General features: G+C 36.8%; 1 non-coding gene across 1 annotated transcript; it reads right to left on the bottom strand.

Moving 5' to 3' along the window:
• Positions 1-700: 700 nt before the first annotated feature.
• LOC123275887 (U6 spliceosomal RNA) lies at positions 701-807 on the bottom strand. The gene has a single exon (XR_006512060.2). It is a non-coding gene; the product is annotated as a U6 spliceosomal RNA (small nuclear RNA).
• Between the last annotated feature and the right edge of the window lie 9,485 nt (positions 808-10,292).

Genomic DNA, 10,292 nt, shown 5'->3' with positions numbered 1-10,292 from the left:
TATATATCTATTAAGTCCATCTGGTCTAATTTTTCATTTAATTCTATTACTTCCTTGTTGATTTTCTGTCTGGATGTTCTGTCCATTGGTGTTAATGGTGTGTTGAGGTCCCCTACTATTATTGTATTGTTGTTGGTGTCTTCTTTTAGTTCTGTTAAGAGTTGCTTTACAAATTTTGGTGCTCCTGTGTTGGGTGCGTATATATTTATAAGTGTTATGTCTTCTTGGTGGAGAGTCCCTTTTATCTTTATGTATTGTCCCTCTTTGTCTTTCTTTTATCTGTTTTGCTTTGAAGTCTACCTTGTCTGATATTAGTATAGCGACACCTGCTTTCTTTTGTTCATTATTAGCTTGGCATATTGCTCTCCATCCCTTCACTCTGAGTCTGTGTTTGTCTTTGGGGCTGAGGTGTGTTTCCTGCAGGCAGCATGTTGTTTGTTGGGTCTTGTTCTTTGATCCATCCTGCCACTCTGTGTCTTTTGATTGGGGAGTTCAATCCATTTACATTTAGAGTGATTATTGAGATGTGGGGGCCTACCACTACCATTTTATGTCTTGTTTTCCGGTTTTCTTCAATTTCCTTTGTTTCTCGCCCCATGGTTTAATCTGTTCTGATGAAGAGCTGCTACTCTCTGTTGTTGTCCTTCTACTTATCTCCTCTGCTCTTGGTTTTGTAGCCCCTTTCCTTTTTTTGATTTTTAAAAATATGGAACGCTTCACGAATTTGTGTGTCATCCTTGCGCAGGGGCCATGCTAATCTTCTCTGTATCGTTCCAATTTTAGTATATGTGCTGCTGAAGCGAGCACTAAGGTCTGCTCTTTTTAGAAAGCTATACATCCCTGTTACTTTGGGAAATATCTACCTATAAGGTCTCTATGAATTTATGAGTAGAGAAAAGAAACACTCATGACATGAGAGCAGTGGCTATGGACTATGTTAATAACAACATGATAAGATGAATTATGGAGAAAAGCAAAGCAAGTGCAGAGAGTACAATGCCTGTACATTATATGTAAATTTTAACAAAGCATGGTGTCTTATGTTTTGATCCACTGTCTCTCTGGTAATTACAACTAAGGAAGGAGTAGAGGATTTATTTGGGGAAAGCAGTACTTGCAGTGCCTGAAAACACACCAACAAACTATTATGCTAATACACGTCAATTCTCTCCTCATAGATGCTCATAACAATAGCGTCAATATTTCTAGATCCCTAATGTTACTGCGTTATTTTCCAACCGGGAGCTTTAACCAGCCGGGAACTTTGCCTCACTGCTTACAACTATGAATCTCGAGGAATGAAAAACAGAAAGCTTTTGGCTCTGAGATACGACTCCATCTATATTCCCAGTCTCTCATCCCTGGCTGAGCGTAAATTCAAAACCAAGAATTTGTACAAAAAGAAACATTTTGGTGGCTAGTATATTGTCATGTACACATTGTTGGCCATTCCATGCTATTGTCTTCAGCTATATTAACTGTTTGTGTGTGTGTGTGTGTGTGTGTGTGTGTATGTGTGTGTGTGTGATGAAGATTGGCCCTGAGCTAACATCTGTTGTAATCTTCCTCTTTTTGCTTGAGGAAGATTGTCACTAAGCTAACGTCTGTGCCAGTCTTCCTCTACTTTATGTGGATTGTTGCAACAGCATGGCTCGATGAGTGTGCTAGATCTGTGCCCGGGATCCGAACCCTCCAACCCTGGGCCACCAAAGCAGAGCATGTGAACCCAACCACTATGCCACCGGGCCAGCCCCACCTATTAACTTTTAATAGATTAAGATTAAGAACAAGTCTTTCTCTAGAGTAAGTAATCATAAAATTAAGATAATTTTTAAACTAGATGCCAATGTAAATATTGAATGAATAAAAACCATTCATTGACATGTTGTTAAGGTTCAAGGTTTACTGTAAGATTTGGAAATCATGAAATGTTGGATTTATATCAGACATGCTAAAAGCTTTGTTTATTTGTAAAACACATTGTGAAGTAATGAGGCAGTGTACCAATTTGCCATCTAAGCCTGAGTCAAATACTGAACTCCCCAATGATACAGGTAGAGAATATAACAAATATTTGAGATAAATGTACACTTTTAGAAATGCAAGAGGTAATAGACTAAAACAGATATATTAATTTTCCCCTAAAATAGTGAAATATTAACAGCATAAAATAGTTTGTCAGACCCTACATTGAACAAATTTAATCTTACCCTCTTAAGACAGGAAGTGAAACGGATCTTAATAAAGCCAGATTTACTTAAAACAGATATTTCACATTGTGCAAAATATAAGAAAACTCTATCCCCAACACCAGTGAGAAAAATAAACTAGCAACAAGGAATGGGATCAGAAATAATGTGGCACCAATTTTAAGCCTAAATAAAATATCTGAGCAGAATTAAACTGCAATGGGTTCAACCCTCTGCAAAGGAAGACACTTAGTGAAACATTAGGGACATCAGTTTTACAGATACTGAAGCTGAAAAGGAATCCGATTGAATTGCATTGGTATCCTCCATTGGCGATATTGACCTCAAAACCATATACAAACAGCCCACATTTTAGTTACATCTGAGTATAAAAAATTCTTTAAAAAATTAATGTTGCAAAATATTTGTAGAATCTTACCTATGCTTCAAAAAACATAAATACTCTTGTATATATATATAGATATATGTATATATGTATGAAACATAATTTATCTTACCATTTCACATTGTAGAGGTTTCTTTTCTAAAAGACTATTAACTTAATGGTACAACAATGGGTAATATGACTTCTTTACCAGTGTTAAAAAAAATTGTTAAACCAATTAAAGTTCTGACGTTTACTCTACTTGCAAGCTAAAAAGTTAACTGCCACAGTTTCATGAATGATGGTAGAAGACACAAGACCACTGGGACATCGAAGAAGGACTTTATTTCTGATGGCTTAGAAAGGAACGGGGTCATGATATTCATCTATGTCTCCCTTGCTCCTCATGTACCACAGGGCTGAGGCGTAATTGCTCAGCTGGATGCCATACTTGCTGAAAATTTGCATTAGAGCTGAGTCAGCCTCTGAATCTCATATGCTCTTATTAGTCACAGCATCAGTTTATTGATGATGAAAAGAGTGATGATCTTGTTGATGACAAACACCACACTGAGAGCTTACTGTGGGCCAAGCTCTGCACTAAATGGTTTTTATTATCTTATGAAATTTTCACAATAACACCATGATGAAGGATCTGTTGATATTCCCAGAGGAGATGATGGAACTTAATCAGAGGGAGCTTAATTAACTTGTGTCCACAGAAAAGGAATCCTAGAAGGTTTGGTTCCAGAACCCATAGTTGTAATCACTCTGCTGAAGTCCTTTCTTTCATGATGGAGTTATTTCTAATCTGGGTACTGTTAGAGACAGTTGGTGAACTTTTTCCTCAAAAGCCTTAAAGATATCCAAACAGGTAAGGATCTGTCATTGAAATCACATGAGATTGACAAATTTTACTATTGTGTTTAATTATACTGAGAACTACATGCAAAAATAAATTTCCCATATTGCAGTGAAAGAATATGTAACATTTGCAAACCTCACCTAGGACAGTGATTCTCAAAGTGCAGTCCTTGGACCAGCAACAGTATCAACAGGCAACTTGTTAGAAATGCAAATTTGAAATAAAGCAGAAAAAAATATATATATATATTAAAAAAATGCAAATTTCAGGCACCACCACCACCACTCAATCAAAGATCTGAAAATGTGTCTGTGCAAACTGTTTTAACAAGCCCTCCAGATGATTGTGATGCATGCTCAAGTCCAAGAACCACTGCTGGGGAAAACCTTAGCTGGTTTCTAAAACAGGGAAACCTAAACACATGAATGAGAAGAGAAGCATACCTTATGAAAACAGGGAAATTGATTGAAATTCATACAGAATTGTTACTCTTTCTTTTGCTAAGATTGGCACCTGAGCTAATATCTGTTGCCAATTTTCTTTTCTTTTTTCTTCTCCTCAAAGTCCCCCAGTACCTAGTTGTATATTTTAGTTGTAGGTCCTTCTGGTTGTGCTATGTGGGTTGCCGTCTCAGTATGGCTTGATGAGTGGTGCCATGTCCACACCCAGGATCCTAACCTGCTAAACACCAGGCCATGGAAGCAGAGCACGCGGACTTAACCACTCAGTCTTGGGGCCAGCCTCAGAGATTGTTACTCTTAGTTCTCTTCCAACAATTTGGCTTAAAGAGTATTCTGATAAGCACACATTTTCACTAGATGTAGATTTGAAAAAGTTCTTTTTTCTTTTTCCTGGAGAATTTAAATGGCCCCAAAGAAAATCCCTACAAATGCAAAATTTGAAATGGCCAGGATACTCTCTCATTTACCCCAGTGAGGCATACCAGTTGACAAATCCCACCTATGGTCACAGAAGTTTCAATCAGCATTTTATACCTCACTCTAAAACATTGTACAAGCCAAACTGTAAGTGAAGTGTAAGTAATAAAGGCATTTTCTGACATTCAACGTCTCAAATACACTCTTTCTCAGAAAACTCCCAGAGGATTTACTCTGCTAAAACAAGGGAGTAGACCAAGAGAAGAGGAAGCCCCAGGAGCCATTGAGCAGAACCTCCAGAGAGCACTGGATGTACATTCCATGAGGGTATTTGTGCAGAAGATCCAGCAAGTAACTGTTCCAGAATGTTTCACAAAGTTGAAGGACTACAGCTGGAATGTCTCAAAGGGAAAATGGGACTGATAGATTATCTGATGTATTTTAATTCGTAGAAAGTGACATTCAAAAAAGTTTTATAGTGCTGTTGAAAAATCAGACAAGACAATCTGGAAATGGGAAGGGGAGAAAATTCCAGAAAATAATACTCATAAACAGAAGAAATGTAATTATGTTAATTACATGTCTTTTTGGGGGAGAAAATTTATGGAACCATAATAAAATAAAGAATCTTGATTTAAATAAATCAGTCCTTCAAAAGACGAGAGGATGTAAGTTTGCAAAATGAAATAAGGGAAATCTGTGTGTTTGTGCAGGCACATGTACATACAAAAGTGTTTATGTAAATATTGTGAGGGAGTAGTAAGAAAGTAAATCCTCATCTTCCATCACAGAAAATCAGAAAGTGATGCAAAGATTAATTAATAAATTGCTACAATAGCACATTATCCAAACATGTAACAATAAGTGCCAAAAAGACTAAAAAAGTTGAAAACAGTTACTTTTATTATAAAACTTTTAATATTTTCATAGTTTTATATACAATTATTTGAATTACTATGATTTCCTTTGATGAAAATAAAATTCACAGCAAAAATATCAAGTAAAAGGGACCAAATTACCCACTGGCCTAAAACAACTAAAAGATATGGACAAAATATATGAAATAACAACACTCAAAACACCAGGCAGTGAAAACCAGTGATCCTTGAGAGACAGGAAACTAATGAAGTAAGCCTCACACTGCTCCCTCCTACTGCCTGGAGAAAGTTCCAAGGCCAAGGCGTGGGGAGGGAAAACCCAGCGAGAGGCTGCCTGACAACCTGAGTTGAGGAGACAGAGTTGGGAGCTCAAAGAATAAAGGAAATTTGTTTGTAAGGCCCAGCAACGAGAAAGGAGAGCTGCCCACAGAGAGGAGTCTGGAGATCCACAGAGGGTCCCACTCAAATTTTCAGCTGAGCACTAGCTAGGGAATACATGCGATGAAAATAATCAGTTCTGGGAAATCAATTACACCCTGAAAGCACTAGAGGGAGTAGCATCTGTAGTTCACACAGGGCTGTGAAAAATGCCTGTACCTAATAACCAGAGTGTAAAACTCATAAATCAATAGGCAGTGATTACAGGACTAAGAATTGCCTTTCCTAAATGGACGGAAGAGGTAATTTAACAAATAAAATTATAAAATAATTTTATAAAATAGATGGAAGGGGTAATTTTTGGGAAAGAGAAGGAAAATCAGATAGATGATATCTTTTGCCTTCATCAAATATTCGAGGAATACTATATACAATAATACACATGGTACTTGTCCTCATAAATGTTAGAGTCTAGCTTTTTTGTTCAAAGTTCCAAAATCTAGGTATACAAAAATATTCGTTGAATGATGTGCATTATTACCAGTGAGTGGCTTGTACTGTTTGCTGCAGTGTATCAGAGCCTCTAATTGTTGCCTGGTACAAAGTGACTTGCCCATATAATTTGTTATCACTACTCTCTTTACTGGGAGAATAAATTCAGAGTGAGTATGTGGGTGCATTTTATGTACACATTTTATGAATACATTTTACATTATGGAGTTGATGCTCAAGCACCAAAATTAGTAAACATTATTATATATATAATATATTTTGTTGTGGAGCTTTTATAATATATATACAGATAGTTATAGAGCTTTCCTGTGAATGACTTATCTTTCTCTTCGATTTAAGTTATCTCAAATTGTGTCTGGTTTTAAAACATTGATTTTTTTTAAGATTGTTTTGTTTGTATTGATAAAATAAAATTTGAAATTGGGGAAATTATTAAGATTTCCCTTTTCATATGTATTCCATCCATCGCAGATCATTTTGAAAAATGAACCTGTATTGTCTCGTTATGGTTGTATTTATTCAAAATTGAATGCTATTTAAACATCATTTTGACACAGAAATTAAGATAAATGTAACACTTCCCATAATTAATTTTTTAAACAAAGGTAGATAAAATTGTTTAAACTAGAATACAGCAAACTTACTTTTGTTTTAAATAATTGGTCATCCACACTCACCACACAACTCAGTTTCTTTTAATCAGCAGTTTTTGAATGCCTTTTTCGGACTGATACTGGGCTTGATATGAGGGAAGTGAAGAGGAAGAGAGTACAGTCAGTCCACGATCTTGAAAAGTCCATAATTGACCTCATGGGGGTTCAGTTAATGAATAAAGAAAGAACAGAATAAAATTATAATATCACATACATTCATCAATTCTACATATAGTTGTTGAGCACAGTGGGGAGACACATGTGAATGAAACTAGGAGGAGTTTCCACACCCCATAAACCAAATTCAGCTGGTGGAGGTGGGACATATTAACCAAAGACAGCACAGAGAAATGTGAAAAGGCAAATGTTGAAATTGTGGTTAAGGAGAGAGAAAGGGTATTATAAGATCTTGTAATGGGGGATGGCTTTGAGGCAGAGTTCTAGTCAGATAGATCAGAAAAAGCTTCAGCACAGATGAGAAGAAAGGCAGTAACTAAGCAAGTAAGGAAAGGAAAACTTCCAGGCAGAGGAAAACTGTCCAAAGGTAAGAGGGGCTTGAAGAGCATGAGAGACAGAGACATGGTCAGTCTGGAGGAGTCAAGAAGTTGCTGGGGAAACAAGACAAAGAAAATAAAAGAGAGCAGGGTTGCCCTAGTAGCATAGTGGTTAAGTTCTCATGCTCTACTTCAGAGGCCCGGGGTTCACGGGTTTGGATCCCAGGTTCAGACTTATGTACTGCTTGCCAAGCCATGCTGTGCCAGGCATCCCACATGGAAAGTGGAGGAAGGTGGGCATGGATGTTAGCTCAGAGCCAATCTTCCACAGCAAAATGAGGAGGATTGAGAGCAGATGTTAGCTCAGGGCTAATCTTTCTCAAAAAAAAAAAAAAAAGGTTGGGGAGCAGTTCACTGGGAAGAACACAGCTAAAAGGCAGAGAATGATGAGGTTCCTGGAGGTAATCAATACTTCCGCAGGAGCAGGGTGGGTAACTGCTGGATGGAGTATCACTAAACAGAAGTGCAGCTGAGCCCGAGAGTCAGGTGAGGAAATGAAGACAACAGGTGGAGGAAATCTTTTGAATGATCTTGTGAAGAAACAAAGAGAGGTTAGCTGAAGAGTGATGAGAGTTTAAATTGTGTTTTGTTTTGTTTTTTGTGGGAGAGCCTTGAGTGTAATTAAAAATAATGGGATAACTGTGAGTACTTAGGAAATAAGGGATTTATAGTATAAGATCTGTAAGAAGGCAGGGGACAATAAAATAATCAGTCTTAGATGAGAAGATAGATAGAGACTATTTTTACAAAAAGGGGAATAGGATGGAAAAATATGTGTGTTGGTTTTATTTTTGATATCAAGAAAATGACAGATTGCCAGTATGTGTCTTGAAATAGATGGCGAAGTCAGGAGCTAAGAGCTGGGGTTATGGTGAATTGAATGCTCAAGGAAAGAGTGAAAATTTTGAGATAGAAATAGTCAATATACATGCATAGGAGCACAGTTGATCAGTAGCCATAGATTAGTAGACACTGTGGAGACCCATTTGAAGTTGGTGATCATGAATTAATTGTGGATCCAATCTGACCCTTCTCTGACTTTCTCCAACAATCATCATTGCTTAGCTTCAGGCATATAGAAAGCAGGTTTTCAGTCAACAGATAATAAGCCACCTACAGCAAAGTTAGAGAGAAGAAGGAAAGTAGAAATGCTAACAAGTTGGAATCCACAGAAATGACAACTGCTCAGATGCTATCTGAGAAGGAGAAAAACAGTCCAGAGTGACTCCAAGATGTTATTCATTGTGATAAGGAGCAAAGAGTAAAGGTAGAGATAGCATTACACTGGAGGAAAGAAATGAGATCTCCTTTGGAGATGCTGATTTTAATCTTTTTATGGGATAGTGGAGTGGCAATATTTAGGAGAATGCTGAGTCAAATGAATCTAAGGACAGAAGAATAATCTAATCTGATGACACCTTTTTGTTTTGGTGAAGAAGATTGGTCCTGAGCTAACATCTGTGCCAATCCTCCTCTATTGTGTATGTGGGATGCCACCAAAGCAAGGCTTGATGAGTGATGTGTAGGCCCATGCCTGGGATCCAGGCCCATGAACCCCGGGCTGCCAAAGCAGCGCACACTAACTTAACCACTAGGCCACCGGGCTGGCCCTTCTGATAACACCTATTTGTCAAACATTAACTCAGAGTAAGTTTTTGATGTAGAGTGATAAAATAAGCCTACCAAGGAAGAAATTTGACTGTAATCTATTCCACCAAGTAAATTGAAATAAAAAGATATGAGAGTTTCAGAGTATCCAATAAATTTGTCCTAAAATAACATTCACTTGTTGGAAAAGAAACCGATATGTAAATCTCTATTTCTTCAGCCAAAAAATGTATTTATGGAAAATATTTAAACACGACTTAAAAATACACCTCATAAACACACTAAAATATAATTTTCTACATATATTTTCTATAAACGTGCAAAACTAGAAAAGCGTGTACACATTTGAAAAGAAATACAGATTACATAGGTGCTCTTTTTCATCAAGGCTCCCTTTAAAGCTACCCTTAAATTAAGTACTCTTCTTCAAAATCAAGTTTCGATTAAGATTCTAATTTTCCTAATGAATCAAGTATTTTGTTTTCCCTGATTTGAATAAGTAGTCCAGATCAAATTTATTTCTGATGAAAACAGTTTCTCACACAGTTGCTAGTTTGCTTACTTATTGTCTAATGTATATATTTACTAAAGTATGATTTTCATAATTAAATTATTATATAATGCTGCACAAGCATTCAGACTACTGCATTTTAAAATTTTTAATGTTATATTTTAGGGTTTAATTGACAAGTTTAGTTTCCAGAAGATAGCTCTATCTTTGAAGTGACAGTAATGATAGTAGCCAAGCCTTCTAGAGACAGGGCAGAACGTTCCTACACTTTAGGCATAACCGTGGTATTTAATATTTAGTGATAACAATATGCTCTATCAGGTTTTGCCAAATTCTACTTCTATTCGTAATGTTAACCTGAAAATAAAGAACCAAAATGAGAGGCAGAGAGGTGTTTACTTTGGTATCAAAGAATTTCAATTCCGGGAGCACAGATTCAGGTAGAAATCCAAATAGTGTCCTGCTAAGGAGTCAAAGTCAGGGGCTTTTAAAGATAGGGAGGTTTGTATTACAAAGAATATTAATTGGGTTTGGCAGCAGAAAGCTAATCTTGACTAACTACAACTGGTTTCTCAGGCTAGCTAGAGGGAGACAAAAGTCCTTCTGTGACTAGCTCAGGTTTCTTGCAGCCCCGCTCAGTTCAAAAGTTCATGTTCCGCTCCATGACAACATCTATAAGACCAGTTTCCTTCAATGCTTCCCAGGTCCATTTTAAAGCCCTTAGACATAAATGACTTCATTTTGTTGCACATTTCACAGTAATAATTTTGGGGAAATTTTTAATTTGCTGATTTCCCACTTAATATTTTAATATTAAGGCTAATACAGTTAAGAACTGAACCAGTTAATATAGTGCATTCCCTTTTCAAATCAGTGCATT

The sequence above is a fragment of the Equus asinus genome, chromosome 9 (genome assembly GCF_041296235.1).
Source record: "Equus asinus isolate D_3611 breed Donkey chromosome 9, EquAss-T2T_v2, whole genome shotgun sequence".
Lineage (NCBI taxonomy): Eukaryota > Metazoa > Chordata > Mammalia > Perissodactyla > Equidae > Equus > Equus asinus.
Note: the sequence above shows the minus strand (reverse complement) of the source record. Positions and strands in the feature narration are given on the sequence as shown.